Raw genomic sequence first — 14,601 nt, 5'->3', positions numbered from 1 at the left:
AAATTCTACTATAATTTCTTGCTATCTAGAAACACACACACACATTCTAGAACACCCACAATATGCTCTTCATTCAGCAATTTATCCATAGGGCTATTTCACTGTCTGTCATGCCCTGCCCCACAGCCGGGGTTTTCCAGCACTAACGGTATCAATAGGCCTGTAAACAGTCCCAAATACTAAAGGCCATCTAGGCAGCCAGCTCCAGGAGTCTGACATCCCACTTACAGATTTACTGCAATGGGAATGGATATTGGAAAGAGCACTTTTCTCATCCTCATTAAACTAATATTCTATCTCAAGCCCTTAGTACAAAATATAGCCTTGGTACGTGTTGAGCACCCTCGTGTATAAAATAATAGTCAAGTGTAGAATTGGAGTCTAACAAAAATAAAGGAAACTATGTGCCTTTCTCTTTGTAAAAATAACTCTGCCTTCCTAACCCTTACCAAATATAACCAGAGCCCAGAGCCTCTCCCCACCTCACAAACAGTGGTCCTGCCCACCACCCACACCCTTCACACAGACCAGGGCCAAGGGCCATTCAGATTTCCCCAAGAGGCCCACCAGGCTGCCCCACCTGTCCCCTAAGCATTAACTCAACATTCAGTGCTTCTGATACAGCAGGAGAACACTGTCCACAGCTCCTCTGCTCTGAGCCAGTGTAGCTAGAACGAAGACCACCCCTCCCCCTGCATAACCTAAGGGTTCTGCCTACCTTCATCTAACTCTTGGTTTACAACAGTGACTCACTGAGCTAGTGAAGGCCCTCCTGCAGGGCCCTACCCCATGCCCTTCCTTTTCCCTGAGGCTGGGGAGGGGGCTTAGGGGGGAATTTGCTACCTTCTGCTGCCCCCAAGTGGCCAACGGCAGAGGTCTTGGGTGGTGGGGCAGCTTCCAAGTGCAAGTGGTGTCCTGCTTTCCCCCACCTTGTCCCCTCAGCAGCATGGTAAATCTGATTCAAACTATTTGCATTCCCTCTAGGAGAACCATAATCCCAGTGGACATGGGCTAGGTCACACACCTGAATGCATGTGCTCAGCTCCTGTCGGTTTTTCCTAATGAAGAAAACACAAAACTGCAAAGCAAGGGAACCAAATGCTCATCCTGGCCTCTCATCTTGCTAACAGCCTAGGCCAGGTAACTTAGCTCCCTAGAACATTTTTTCGTGAAAAGAACAAAAATAAAAACATGTTTTCTACCTTTTCAGAGGGGTGACATGAGAAATGTGCTTTCTCCAAGTAGGATTACCAGATAAAATACAAGATGCCCACTTAAGTTGGCATTTAGATAAACAACAAATAATTTTTAGTATAATAAGCACATCTCAAATGTTTCATGGGACACACTTATGGTAGAAACATTTTCATCATTAATCTGAAATTCAAATGTCACTACGCATTTGGTTTTGCAATGTTCGGTTTGTTCATTTGTTTTGTTCTTCAGGGTTTTTCCCCCTAAATCTGGCAACATTATCCCAAATATTAGGCATCCCTACTTTTGCAGGAGTAGAACTTGTTAAACACCTTCTCCACAGTCTGCCTCCCAGCAACACTGTTGTTAGGATGGGCAGGGTAGGGGGAAAAGGCAGCTGAACTACAACCTAGAAAAGACAGGTGACATCAAACCAGAGAGCCCAAAGGGCGGGCTTTGTCCAAATAGCAACCTGGGCCCAAGGAGAACCACCAATAATATATTGCCACTTTGTTCAAAGGGGACCAATCCCCAGCTCCCACAAGGAGAGCCAACCAAAATAAACCCCAGCCACATTTCCTGTTTGAGCCCAACTTCCCTGGCCCCACTCTGTGGGCCGGAGAGCCTCGCCTGGGTGCGCAAACCCCAATAAAGCTCTATACTGCCTAACCTTGTGGTTGATTGGCATTTCTTCTTCGGTGGAGCCTAAGAAAACCTTTCATTTGGTGCCGAAACCCAGGAGGAGTTGTTGTCTGCTGAAGACCGCTCCTCTCCCTACTCCCCAAGGAGGCCTCGTGGACACCCCACCAATCCAGACAAGGAACCAGGGTAAGTGCCTTTGCCCTTAAGTTTCTAGTCCCCGAACACTGATTCTGGCACCCCATCTGCTGGGAGAGACTGCTCTCCACCAAATCACAGCGCTGCATGGGGTAACCCTTCCGGGAGAGGCTGCTCTCCCTCCACTGAGAGTCTCTAGGCACCAGAGTAGATGTCCCTGGACCTAGATCCCCATTTTTACCCCACCAGATCAGCAGACTGAGTTGAGGGACGCTGATTCCCATCTGCTGCTCCTTGTGGAACCTGGAATGGGGGGGTGGTGCAGAAGTCCAAACCAGACCCTAAATCACCTCTAAGGTACATTCTGAAAAATTTGCCAACAATTGATCCTGGCCTCAAGCAAAAACAGCTGATTTTTCTATCCACTACAGCCTGGCCGTTATATCAGCTTGATAATCATGAAACCTGGCCTCCTAGAGGCACTTTCGATTCCGTTACCCTTACTGACCTAGATAATTTTTGCAGACGGAGTGGCAAATGGTCTGAGTTCCCCTACATTCAGGGCTTTTGGGCCTTGCGCTCCCTCCTGGATCTGTGCACCCAATGCTCCACAGCCCAAGTTCTCCTCACCCGAGGGAACCCTGAACCCATCCAGTCTCCTAAGCCTACTGCCCCAGAACCTCCCTCCTTCTCTGATTCCCCTGAAGATCTTGCTTCTCCTCCTCCTCCTTATCAGCTCCCACCAACAGCTACTCCAGCCCTGGCCCTCCCCTCTCAACCAGACTCTCCCCCTCCCTCTGAAGACGTTTCTTCCCCAGTTAGCTCACATACTCACTCCCGCCTGAATCTAGAGCCCCTAGATTCCTGCATTTTCCCCCTCTGGGAAGTGGCAGGAGCAGAAGGTGTCATTCGGGTCCATGTCTCTTTTTCGCTAACTGACCTCTCTTCAACTGGAAAACGCCTAGGCTTGTTCTCGCCAACCCTACCAATTTTATCAGGGAATTCCAGTACCTAGTCCAGGCTTATGACCTCACATGGCATGACCTGCACATCATTTTAACTTCCACCATGACCCCAGACGAGCGCAACTGCATCCAGACTGCAGCTAGGGCTCATGCAGACCAAACCCATGCCACCAATCCCCTCATGCCAACAGGGGCTAAAGCCGTGCCAGAGGCAGAACCAGACTGGGACTACCAGGTAGGACAGGCAGTCGGAGGCACCAACTGGTCAAGTGCCTGACAGCAGGTATGCACCAATCTGCCAAGAAGGCAGTCAATTGCGATAGGCTCAGAGAAGTCACCCAAGGCCCCGGGAGAAAATCCAGCACTGTTTCTCAACAGACTAACTGAAGCCATAGTGCTCCATACCTGCCTTGACCTGGCTTCTAACGCTGGGGCCACTGTCTTAGCTACTTAGTTTATCTCCCAGTTGGCCCCAGATATTAGAAGGAAACTGAAAAAGGCCAAGGATAGCCCCCGAACCCCCATTTGAGATCTGGTAAATATGGCATTTAAGGTTTTCAATAACCGGGAAGCAGAGGCTGAGGCTGCCTGCCAGGCTCACCTACAGCAAAAGGTAGCCCTGCAAACCCAAACCATGCTAGCAGCCCTGCTGCTGGTGGCAAACACTGGCACAAGGGCAAAACTTAAGTCTGGGCCAAAGAATACCCCACCTGGGGCCTGTTTCAAGTGTGGCAAAGAAGGGCACTGGGCCCGCCAGTGTTCTCAACCTTGGCCACCAATGAAGCCTTGCCCAGATTGCCAACAGCTTAGCCACTGGAGGGATGCCTGATCCCTTCGAGGCTCATCCCCAGCACCTCCACGTGGAGGACCAGCTGATCAAGGTGTGGACTCTTCCTGGCTGCACCGGAACTTCTCAGACTCCTATGCAATTGAAGTGGCCCAGACTCGAAGACCCCCATCACCCTCGCCAAGCCCAGGGTGACGCTGAAGGTAGCAGGTAAGTCCATCTCTTTCCTAGTGGACACGGGGGTTACCTACTCTGTTTTACCATCTTTTTCAGGACCTCTTACTCCTTCCCAGATCTCGGTCATGGGGGTTGACGGGACCCCATCTTGCCTGTGGCGAACCCCCCTGGCTTAGCTGCAGTCTGGACGGCTTTCCTTTTTCCCATTCATTCCTTGTCATACCCTCCTGCCCTATTCCGCTTCTAGGACAGGATGTTCTCCAATTACTAGGCGCCACTCTTCAGATTGCACAAACCCCAACCCCTTCCTCCACCCTTATCCTCCCGCTGTTAGAAAATCCAATTCCTCCTCCAGCTCCACCCATTTCCCCTTCCCTGTCAACCCACAAGTATGGAAAACTTCTATCCCAACTGTGGCTTTTCATCACCCTGGTTGTCATCCTCTTAAAACGGCCCTATTTCCCCCTCCTGAGCCCAATTTCCTATCTCCCACACAAACTTAAAAGGATTACAGCCTATCATCACCAACCTGGCCTCCTAGACCAGAAACAGTGGACCTCTAGCCCCTCCCCTCTATGACCCTCCCCACCACAGTAGGAAGTAGCCGGATCAACACAGTGTCCCTTATCCTATCAAAGAGGTTGGAATGTTAGGATGGGTTGGGTAGGGTAAAATAGCAGCTGAACTACAACCCGGAAAAGACAGATGACATCAAACCAGAGAGCCCAAAGGGCGGGCTTTGTCCAAATAGCAACCTGGGCCCAAGGAGAACCACCAATGATATATTGCCACTTTGTTCAAAGGGGACCAATCCCCAGCTCCCACAAGGAGAGCCAACCAAAATGAACCCCAGTCACATTTCCAGTTTGAGCCCAACTTCCCTGGCCCGACTCTGTGGGCCGGAGAGCCTCGCCTGGGTGCGCAAACCCCAATAAAGCTCTATACTGCCTAACTTTGTGGCTGATTGGCATTTCTTCTTCAGCGGAGCCTAAGAAAACCTTTCAACTGTCATGCAGGGTAACACAGAGCTAGCAGTTTCTGAATGGCAGGAATAGAAGTGAACTCAGAACTTCCTGCTGGAGGATTCCTACAGATGGGAGGTCTGCCAGCCCCACACCTCCTTCTGCTTGTTCTGGGCACCTCAGGACAAGAGCACCAGCTGGCCTTGGGAGTTGCCTCTTATCTGATCCCAGCTAATATTTTTCTCAAAGCCAGAGATGAAAAATTCTTTTAAAGTCACATCTCCCAGACATCTGTTATTCATTTTCTTTGGTCTTGATTTTGTTTTAATCTTGTATAAGAGCTCAGGCACACTTTTGACTATCTGATTTAGGTTCTAAGGTAATGGCATTTTGGAACTGGTATTTTTTCCTAAATAAGAGAGATAACACCTACATATGCTTCCAAAGCCATTTGACACCCACTACCTCATTTCAACTTTATACATTGGGAGTCAGCATAGTACAGAGCAAGGGACCTCAATCCTGACTCTGGCCTTTCCCCAGACCAAAGACATCAGCAACTTTCGGGTGGGACCCTGGCATCAGCTTTTCCCAAGGTCTCCAGATGATTTCCATGCTTACTTGGATGGAGATAAGTCCAAGACTCTCTAGTGAGGAAGGTAAGACCTGAGTCAAACACCAAAATTGATGACAATCAAGTTGGGAACAAATGGGCTATTTGTGAAGGATATGCATCTGTTCAGATTTTAGTATCCACAGATGAATTGACAGCTAAAAACTCCCTGGGAACAAGAAAAAAGAAGGGAGAAAAAAATTCTGTATGTCATCAACTTGAAACCTGAAACAATAACAAAGGAATATTATAGTACCATGCTGTATGTAAATTGTCATTTAACACTTTTTTATAATAATTATATATTTCAGAGAAAAGATTGGAGTAGACAACATAACCTAGTGAGCATATTTTTAAAAAATAGATCTGAAAAACTTAAACATCACAGCAAACAATGCCCTCTGAAAGTGGTCAGAAAAATGGACTCCAAGGAATATGTGGCTAGTGAGCTTACAAATAGAAGATGATGAGAAAAGAAAAGTTTAAGGAAGTAATTTTGGAGGTCTAGAATGAAACAGATATTTTAGCAAGGATTTGATGTGCTCAAGTATTCAAGACTCATTGCCAGCCCCACACTCCAGCCATTACTGTTTTCTTCCAAGCTTAAGTGCAGGGCACCTGCTAAGTTCTGAATGGGGTGAAAGATGTTCCGCTCTCATGAGAGAAGTGACTTTTGGGAGGGTTCAAGATACCTCAATAACAAGCTTCCCTTGCTCCTAATGTGGGCACAGAATTCTCTTACCTATCCATATTTATGATTCAAAGGAGTAAATTTTTCAACCCACAAGGAAAGATGGGGTGTTAGGATGTAAAATCCCAATGGTGGGAGAAGCCTGAAACCACCCAGCGCAACATTCTAGAACCAGTTTGCATCCTAGGGGGAGACTGTATGTCAACAAGAGGCGTGTACTGGCAGGAACTGTCAGTGTCCCAGGAAGGTCAGGCTAGAAAACCCTCCCAGAGCCTTGTCCTAGAATACATCCTCTCTGAGGCCATGGCTCTCTGCACTCCTCTCATGGCTTGGCAGGAGACACTGCTCACTATGCCTATGAGTCTCTGGGGGTAGCATGGGGATGTCTAAATCTACCTATCCTGGGGCCCAACTATGCCAGGTCGCTGTAGAGTGAGGCTGAAAGAAGAGGGAGCCAACTTCCTGTGACATAGGGCAACTCAGCAAACAACAGGAAAAGCAAGGGCTGCTGACTCCCTCTCTCCAGGTCAATTACAGATCTATCTCTTCCCCAGCATGTGACTTTGAGGAAATTGTTTTTAAGTTCCTACTTTCTTATCTGTAACATGGGGATGATGACGATCATTCTAGGAGTGATCCAATTCTTTGGATTGCACTGATATGCTCTTTCAGCAAGAGAAAGAAAAGCCCTACATCACTGTGGGGACCTCCAAACAGCTGAGAGAAAATAGGATAACTCAGGATAAAGTCAAAAGTCTACAGAAATCAAGCAACCCCATGAAGAGACAAAGAGTGCCACTGACACCCAGAAACATCCGATCACACAATTATCTGCCATCATGGGTTTGTGGTGCAGGTGATATTTACTTGGGTGGGAGTGGGTGACATCCAGTTTTCATGTTCTCCTGGCGAGTCTCAGAGGGTGGTACCAAATGGACATTTTGGTCAACGTACCTATGATCTCACTTAAGAATCATCAATTGTTACAAGTGAAGCATTTAAAGAAATTACATCATTTAGAGATGATTATGGCTAAATAAAGGATTTCTTTTATGATGAAAGACAAAAATGTGTTTGATGTTAGAAAAATCTTCCTCACACATATATATAGTAGAAAACTGCAAATGCTTCACAACATGAAAATAATACCAAATGGGGAGGAGGCAGGTCATTTATTTTCACCTTCCAGTTCTTCACACAAGAGGACCTCATTGTCAAAAAAAAAAGGGGGAGCAAGAAAGAGACAAGACTTACAGATTTCAATTATATATTCAATCAACCCTGTTGGTTGGGATGTGGAATATTAGGAGGAATGCTTTGTGACCTTGGGCCAATGGATTCCTGAAATGAATGACCCAGATGAGGCTGTTGAGTTTCTTCCTTAATTAGTTTGATCTTTTTTTTAACAGCATTTCTAATTTTTTAATTGTGGTAAAATTTACCATATTAGCCATTTTAAAGGTGCAGTTCAGTGGTATTAAGTACATAAGTATATTTTTATTTTTGTGCAATCATCACCACCATCCAGTTCCAGGATTCTTTTCACTTTGCAAAACTGAAACTCTATACCCATTAAACAATAATTTCCCATCCTCTCTCCCCAGCACCCATCAATCATGAAAACGACTGTGAAGATGGCTGGGGGGAAAAGAGCAATCAGTCTTTGCACACCCCATAGGAACATGTGAGGTCTGAGGACTTTCTCTCCCAATATTAACTCCCAGGCCTGGCTCTACTGTTAACTGACGATGTGACTCAACAAGTCACAAAACCCTTCTGGCTCCTTGCTTTCCTTATCAACAATGTGGTAATGATAATATGTACTCCATTTATTTCACAGAGCCAAAGTACCCAGGCTGGAGGTGGTAGGTTAGTAGAATTTTGAGAAAGTCAATTACTGGTTTTCTGCTTGGGAATTTTCACTGGCAAATATCAGGGATACATGGAAACCATAAGTCACTCTTGAGTCTCCTCCATGCCATGTAAAGAGAGTAATATTTTGCAAATTTTGAGGCCCAAGTTTCACAAGGTCAGGTTCAGCCTGTACTTGTGCTAGAAGCCTCAGTACTTACCAGCTTCCCACATTCTCTATGGAGAAAGCTCACCTGGAGCCTGATACTAAATACTAAGTGAGGCAAAAACCTCCCTCCTCCACTGTCTTCCTACCCACCCCCCACTACAACTTATTTACCCTACACCATCTTACTTCCGATCGTAGTTCTCTACTACATGGCTGCACATCCTGAAGCACTGAAAGGAGACTGAAGCTGCACTGCAGTGTATGAATGAACTGTGGCCTACATGGTACAATCAAACAGACTCATCTGAAAAATTTTACACATGCTATTCTAATTCAAAAAGACATTCTAACTTACAAATTTAACCTAAACTAGTTGTAGTTTAAACTGAATAAAAGCTAATTCATTTTCTTCAAAAGTTTTAATAAAACTATGAAAGGGGTACATTGAAACAGAAATCTGACTTTATTGGGTCAATGATCAATGAAATACACGTTTCCTACAGGATCCGGAAAAGGGGATCTAAAGATGAAAATGTGAGGATTACTGGGAGAAAACACTTAAGACCTCCAAGTCCTAATTAAATGCTGAGGATGCCAATTGATCTGCCCAGGCCACTGGCCAAAGTCTTTATTGTTGGTAACTGCTGTGCCTGGTTTCAGGCATTGTAACTGCCCCCCATGGCTAAGGCTGAGTGAGCAACCTTCGGACTGTGAGCCACTGAGGAGACAAAGCTTATCTCTGGCAGCAGCACTGCTTCTGCTTCATCCACCTCCTGCCCCCAATGCTTGGTCAGTTAGTCAATGACAGGTACAACCCTTCGGGGGGTGGGGGGCAACCTAAGCCAGACACAATCACTTGGGAGGCTTCCTTGAGGGAAGGACTTGGGGGGCTGCAGCAAAGAGGGAGTGATGGACCCTTTTTCCCTGGCTATTCTGACATAGCCTGAGTCCCCATTTCCATCTGGAAGAAGCTCTAATCCACTCAAGCCTGAAAACCTATGACTGGGAAGGTGGTGTAGCTCTTTGCCAGCTGGAGTGGGATCCAGGGTGATTGGGCATAAGAAAGAGTTCTAAAGTCCTGTGAAGCCAGCTTTGCTAAGAATGCTTTCATTCACAACCAAGCAGGAAATGAGTATGTCTCCCAAAGATTTGCAACCCACTTACCTGAGAGAAACTGACTCAGACTAAGCCCTCAGATTTCTTTGAAATGTTATCTGCTGTTTGGGACTCCCAGCCAAGATGGAGGCGTAGGTGGAAACACTGTGCCCCCTCCCACAACTAAATTTAAAGACAGCTAAATTTTAGAAACAAAAACGCAGCCAAAACAATAAAAATTGAACTGTATGGAAGTCCGACAACAACAAACCATTCAGCCAGACTGGTAAGAAGGGCGGAGGCAGTGGCAGAGCAGATGGGGCTGGAAAGACCATTCGGTCCTACCGACCCAGGAGCTGAGGCAGAGGTGGTTGGTGGATCCCAGGCGTGGGGTGGCGATGGGTGGACCCAGTGAGGGCGTAGGGTGGCTGGCTGACTGCGGTCACGCATTCACGCCCAGATAAACCAAGCAAAGGAGCAAACAATGAGACAGACGGCTTAGGTTAGGGCCCCAGCGGGAATTAGAGCCTGAAAGCACCAATTGGAAAGACTTTCTCGGGGTCGAGGGGCTGGGAGAGGCTCCCAGGCCCACAGAGAGTTCATTGGAGAGACTCACAGGGTCCTGGAGATTACACAGGCCCACACACCCAGGAACCAGCACCACAGGGGCCCAATTTGCTTGTGGGAAGCCACAGAGGGGACAGAAATCTGAGAGAGATCAGGAGGAGAGAAAAGTGCCATTTTTTTTCCCTCTCTGACCCCGCCCCCACATATAGCATCACAACCCAGTGACTGGGTCGCCTGGTCCTGGTGAACACCTAAGGCTCTGCCCCTCAAACATAACCGGTGCAAACAGACCAAACATTATGACTCAAGAACAGCTCAAAGCCCCAGAGGCTATAATTCTAAGTGACCAAGAAATAGCCAGCCTTTCAGATGCACAGTTCAAAATACTGGTGATCAGGATGTTCACAGAATTGGTTGATTTTAGCCACAAATTAGAGGAACATATGAAGGCTAAACTGATTGAAATGAAAGGAAATGCACAGGAAACCAATAGTGATGGAAAGGAAACTGGGACTCAAATCAAGGGAGTGGACCAGAAGGAAGAAAGAAACAACCAAACAGAAAAGAAGGAAGAAACAAGAATTCAAAAAAAATGAGGAGAGGCTTAGGAACCTCCAGAACATCTTTAAACATTCCAACACCCGAATTATAGGGGTACCAGCAGGGGAAGAGGAACAGCCACGAGTGGAAAACTTATTTGAAAACAAATAATAAATGAGAATTTCCCCAGTGTGGCAAAGGAAATAGACTTTCAGGAATTCCAGGAAGCTCAAGAGAGCCCCAAAGAAGTTGGACCCAAGAAGGAACACACCAAGGCACATCATAATTACATTAGCCAAGATTAAAATGAAGGAGAGAATTCTAGAGGCAGCAAGAGATAAGAGGAAATGAGTTCACCTAGAAATGACTTCCCATCAGATTGTCAGCTGATTTCTCAGAAGAGACTTTACAGGAAAGAAGGAGCTGGAAAGAAGTGTTCCAAGTCATGAAATCCAAAGACCTACAGCCAAGATTGCTCTATCCAGCAAAGCTTTCATTTAGAATGGAAGGACAGATAAAGTGCTTCCTAGATAAGATCAAATTCAAGGAGTTCATCTTCACCAAGCCCTTATTATATGAAATGCTAAAGGGACTTATCTAAGAAAAAGAAGATAAAAAATAGGAACAGTGAAAGGACAGCAAACTCACAATTATTAACAACCAGACCTAAAACAAAAGCAAACTAAGAGGACAGCTAGATCAGGAGCAGAACCATAGAAATGGAGATCACATGGAGGGTTAACAACAGGGGAGTGGGAGGAGGAGAAGGGAGGAGAAGGTACAGAGAATAAGTAGCATAGATGGTAGGTAGAAAATAGACACAGGGAGGGCAGGAATACTATGGGAAATACAGAATCTAAAGAACTTGTAACATATGGACATGAATGAAAGGGGGGGAATGGTGGGGGAGGGGTGTGCAGGGTGGAGGGGAGTGAAGGTGGGGAATGGAACAACTATAATGGCATAATCAATAAAATATATATTTTTTAATAAAATACATTAAAAAATAAAAAGAAAAAATAAATGTTATCTACTGTTTGATTCTTGCCACCTGACATTGATTGATGAGCTTTGCCTGTATTCCTGTGTATTCTGAACCTAATAAAAGCCGTTGAAGAAGAGGTTCTTGGTCCTTCTCCTGTGAGAGACTGACCACCTCTCCTCCCCAAGCAGATCATGTCCTGGCAGTATTATTTTCATCCATGGCAGACAGGGGGACTAGCTCGCAAAGTTGCCTCCACACTTTATCCTAATTAAACACGTTACCTACAACCTCATATAAATTATACTACCACACGAAAACATATATGACCTCTGACTCTGTGAGGTGGGTGGAGTGGATATAACTATTACCATTTTAAAGATGACCAAACTGAAATACCTAGGGGCCAAATGACTTGCCCAAGATTAGACAGTTAGCAGGAGGCAAAGCTGGAATAAGATCTAGGCCTTCTGCCTCACTGTCAAATTCCATTACACATCTGTCTCTGGCTCCTTTGTATTTTTATAGAAAATTTATGTAAAACCTGTTCAAAGAAGGAAAAAAAACAGGTACTCTTTTTAAAGCTTCAGGCTGGTGGACATAAGCACTATGCACATAGCTAGGTGGATAAATGGATAGGTAAGTAGGAAAAAAAACACATGTACATGTATTCATAAACATTTGAGGCAACTTAGATAATCAACCACAATACACAGAGGGAAAATAAAGAATAAAATCGGAATCAAAATCAGTTGAAAGGAGAAAATAAGTGGATGCCACCAGTCACCAGGATGTGACAGATTTTGCCATTAGGAGCAAAATTTAGTCCTGAGTCTCCTGTAACAGTATCAGATATACTTGTCAATGTTAGGTCAGTGTGATGTTCATTTGAGCAAACAAATCTTTTCCTGCCTAACACATTCTTAGAAATTGGACTTTAGGTAAGATGATAAAGTCTTCCACTGTACTGTAAAATACCCAGGTTTGTTCTTCAAAATAACATTTCTGTGTCAGCTGCCCTCTATAAAAGCTGAGGACATGACATTAAATCTTGATTTGTTGGATGCTGTCCTGTGGAGAGCTAAGATAATGAGGTCCAGGTACATAGCTTTCAGATGATCTAACTCAGAGCTAAGGTGTACATGGTCTTGTGCCCTGTTTTCTGTCTCTTAACATCTAATTCCCACGGACAGGAAGAGCTCTCAGTACGTAGGTATCTGACACCCCATAAACATCCCGGCTGAAAAATTTCAGATATACTAGAGTCAGATACCGAGGAATTAAAGAGCAAGGCAGAAGAACAGGTGAAAATAAAGGGAGAAAATAACAAGGGCTGTAAATTAAAGATTCTGGATAAGATTATGTTTTTATAGTCCATGCGAATAAATATAGACATTTTCCAAGTGCCAATTACATCAACTTCTTAACGACTTTGATTCTCGTATCCATTTGGAAGTTTTTGCATTAGCAGCACATTTAACTTCTGTCTGTGTCTCTGCTTAGTTGATTTATCTTCCAAGATAACAGTTATTGTCTGTTCAAGGTTATTCTCTTCAGCTCATTTCCATGGTTCACCTGCCACCTGCCTGCTCACTGCAATTCTTCACTTAGTGGAAATATATTTGCTTTTCAATTCCAGCTGAAATCCAGACCCACAGGTGTAGTCACTAAAAGAATTAATGGGGAAAGAAGATGTGAATTGACTCATGCTTGAATAAATGTATATTCAATCTAACAAAGGTTTGTTGAGTTCTATGTAGGCAAGAAACTGTGCTGGGTGTCAAGTTTTCAAGTGAATAAAGCATGTCCTACCCCTACAGTGAGCTCAAAACTTAAGAAAGAAGTGTGTGTCATTGGTACAGAATCCTCAACAGGAAATCCAACCCTTGAACATATTATCACATTCTATGCTGTGTGTGTTATAATATATGAATGGATGGAGTAGGTGACTAGAGAGTTTTAATTTGGATAGGTGGTTTTTCAGAGAGACAGTGATTACCTACTTAGCATCCATTCCACCACCCAAGTTGCTTGCTCACAGAACTCTGATTTTGTTCATGTATCCATCACAAGAGAAGGACTCCACAGGAACAAATCTTGACTAATCTAAATTTGTCATGGTAATTCCATTTCTCTTACCAGGATTGGTTTAGGCAAGGAAATGTGCTGAAATTCTGGCCAAGGAGATTTGAGAGGAAGTGAGCTGGGAGGAAATCTAGGAAAGGCTTCCTAATTCTTAAAAAGAAATGCCTCTTTTCCTTTGGATTTGATGACCTGGGACTGTCAACCATCTTGTGATTGTGAGGTATTCTTGCCTAATGGCATTAGGCAATTGATTACCTAGTATGTATATAAGTGGGCATGGGCACTTATTTACAAAGCTGTGAACTTCTTAAGAACATGCACTAGGTCTTACACATCACATTTTTCCTCCCACAAGATTTAGCATTGTATCTGAAACATAGAAGACACCACCTAAATGTCTTTGAATAAATCAATGCATAGAAATTTTACTTACATTTGTTGTAATCAAATTAGTTTATATTATTTTACTACAAATTTAACAAACATATATTTCAAGTATATCACATGTTTTCTGATTTGCAATTTTTCTAAATGCAGCCCAAGCCTAATCATGATTTGTGCTATTTAATCTGGTAGGCCTTATACACATGTGACTATTTAAATTAATTAAAACTAATTAAAAATATAGTTCCTTGGTCACACTAGCTATATGAAGCTAGTAGCTTCCATACTGAATAGCACAAATACAGAACATTTCCATCACCATACAAAGTTCTACTGGACAGCACTGATCTAGAGCATGCACTGCCCATCTTTGAACCTAGGCCAGTACTTCTCACTAGTAGGCACTCAGTAAATATTTGTTTAATTAATTAATTAATTTTATTTATCATTCCCAATATTATTAGAATAACCAAGATGAAAAATGACAAGCCCTAACCTACCAGTGAAAGCAATAGAAGTAAATATTTAGCATATGGTAAAGCCAGTGCCCCACTGGTCTATAAAAAGATTCTGCTCTATATAGAAAGTCCTACAGATTACCTCACTGCCCAACTCCCTGAACACAAGGGTTCACTCAGTTACAAAATCAAGCCCAAGATGAGCTGATGAACTCAGACTGAGCATCCATCACACCATGGCCTCTGCTGGACAGGTTTGCTGTTCATAATATATTCCTTAATTTGTTTCCACACACTTGACTCT

Source organism: Sturnira hondurensis, unplaced genomic scaffold (genome assembly GCF_014824575.4).
Source record: "Sturnira hondurensis isolate 20B ecotype Veracruz unplaced genomic scaffold, ASM1482457v3 Scaffold0020038, whole genome shotgun sequence".
NCBI classification, from domain to species: Eukaryota; Metazoa; Chordata; class Mammalia; order Chiroptera; family Phyllostomidae; genus Sturnira; species Sturnira hondurensis.
This window is presented reverse-complemented; position numbering follows the sequence as displayed.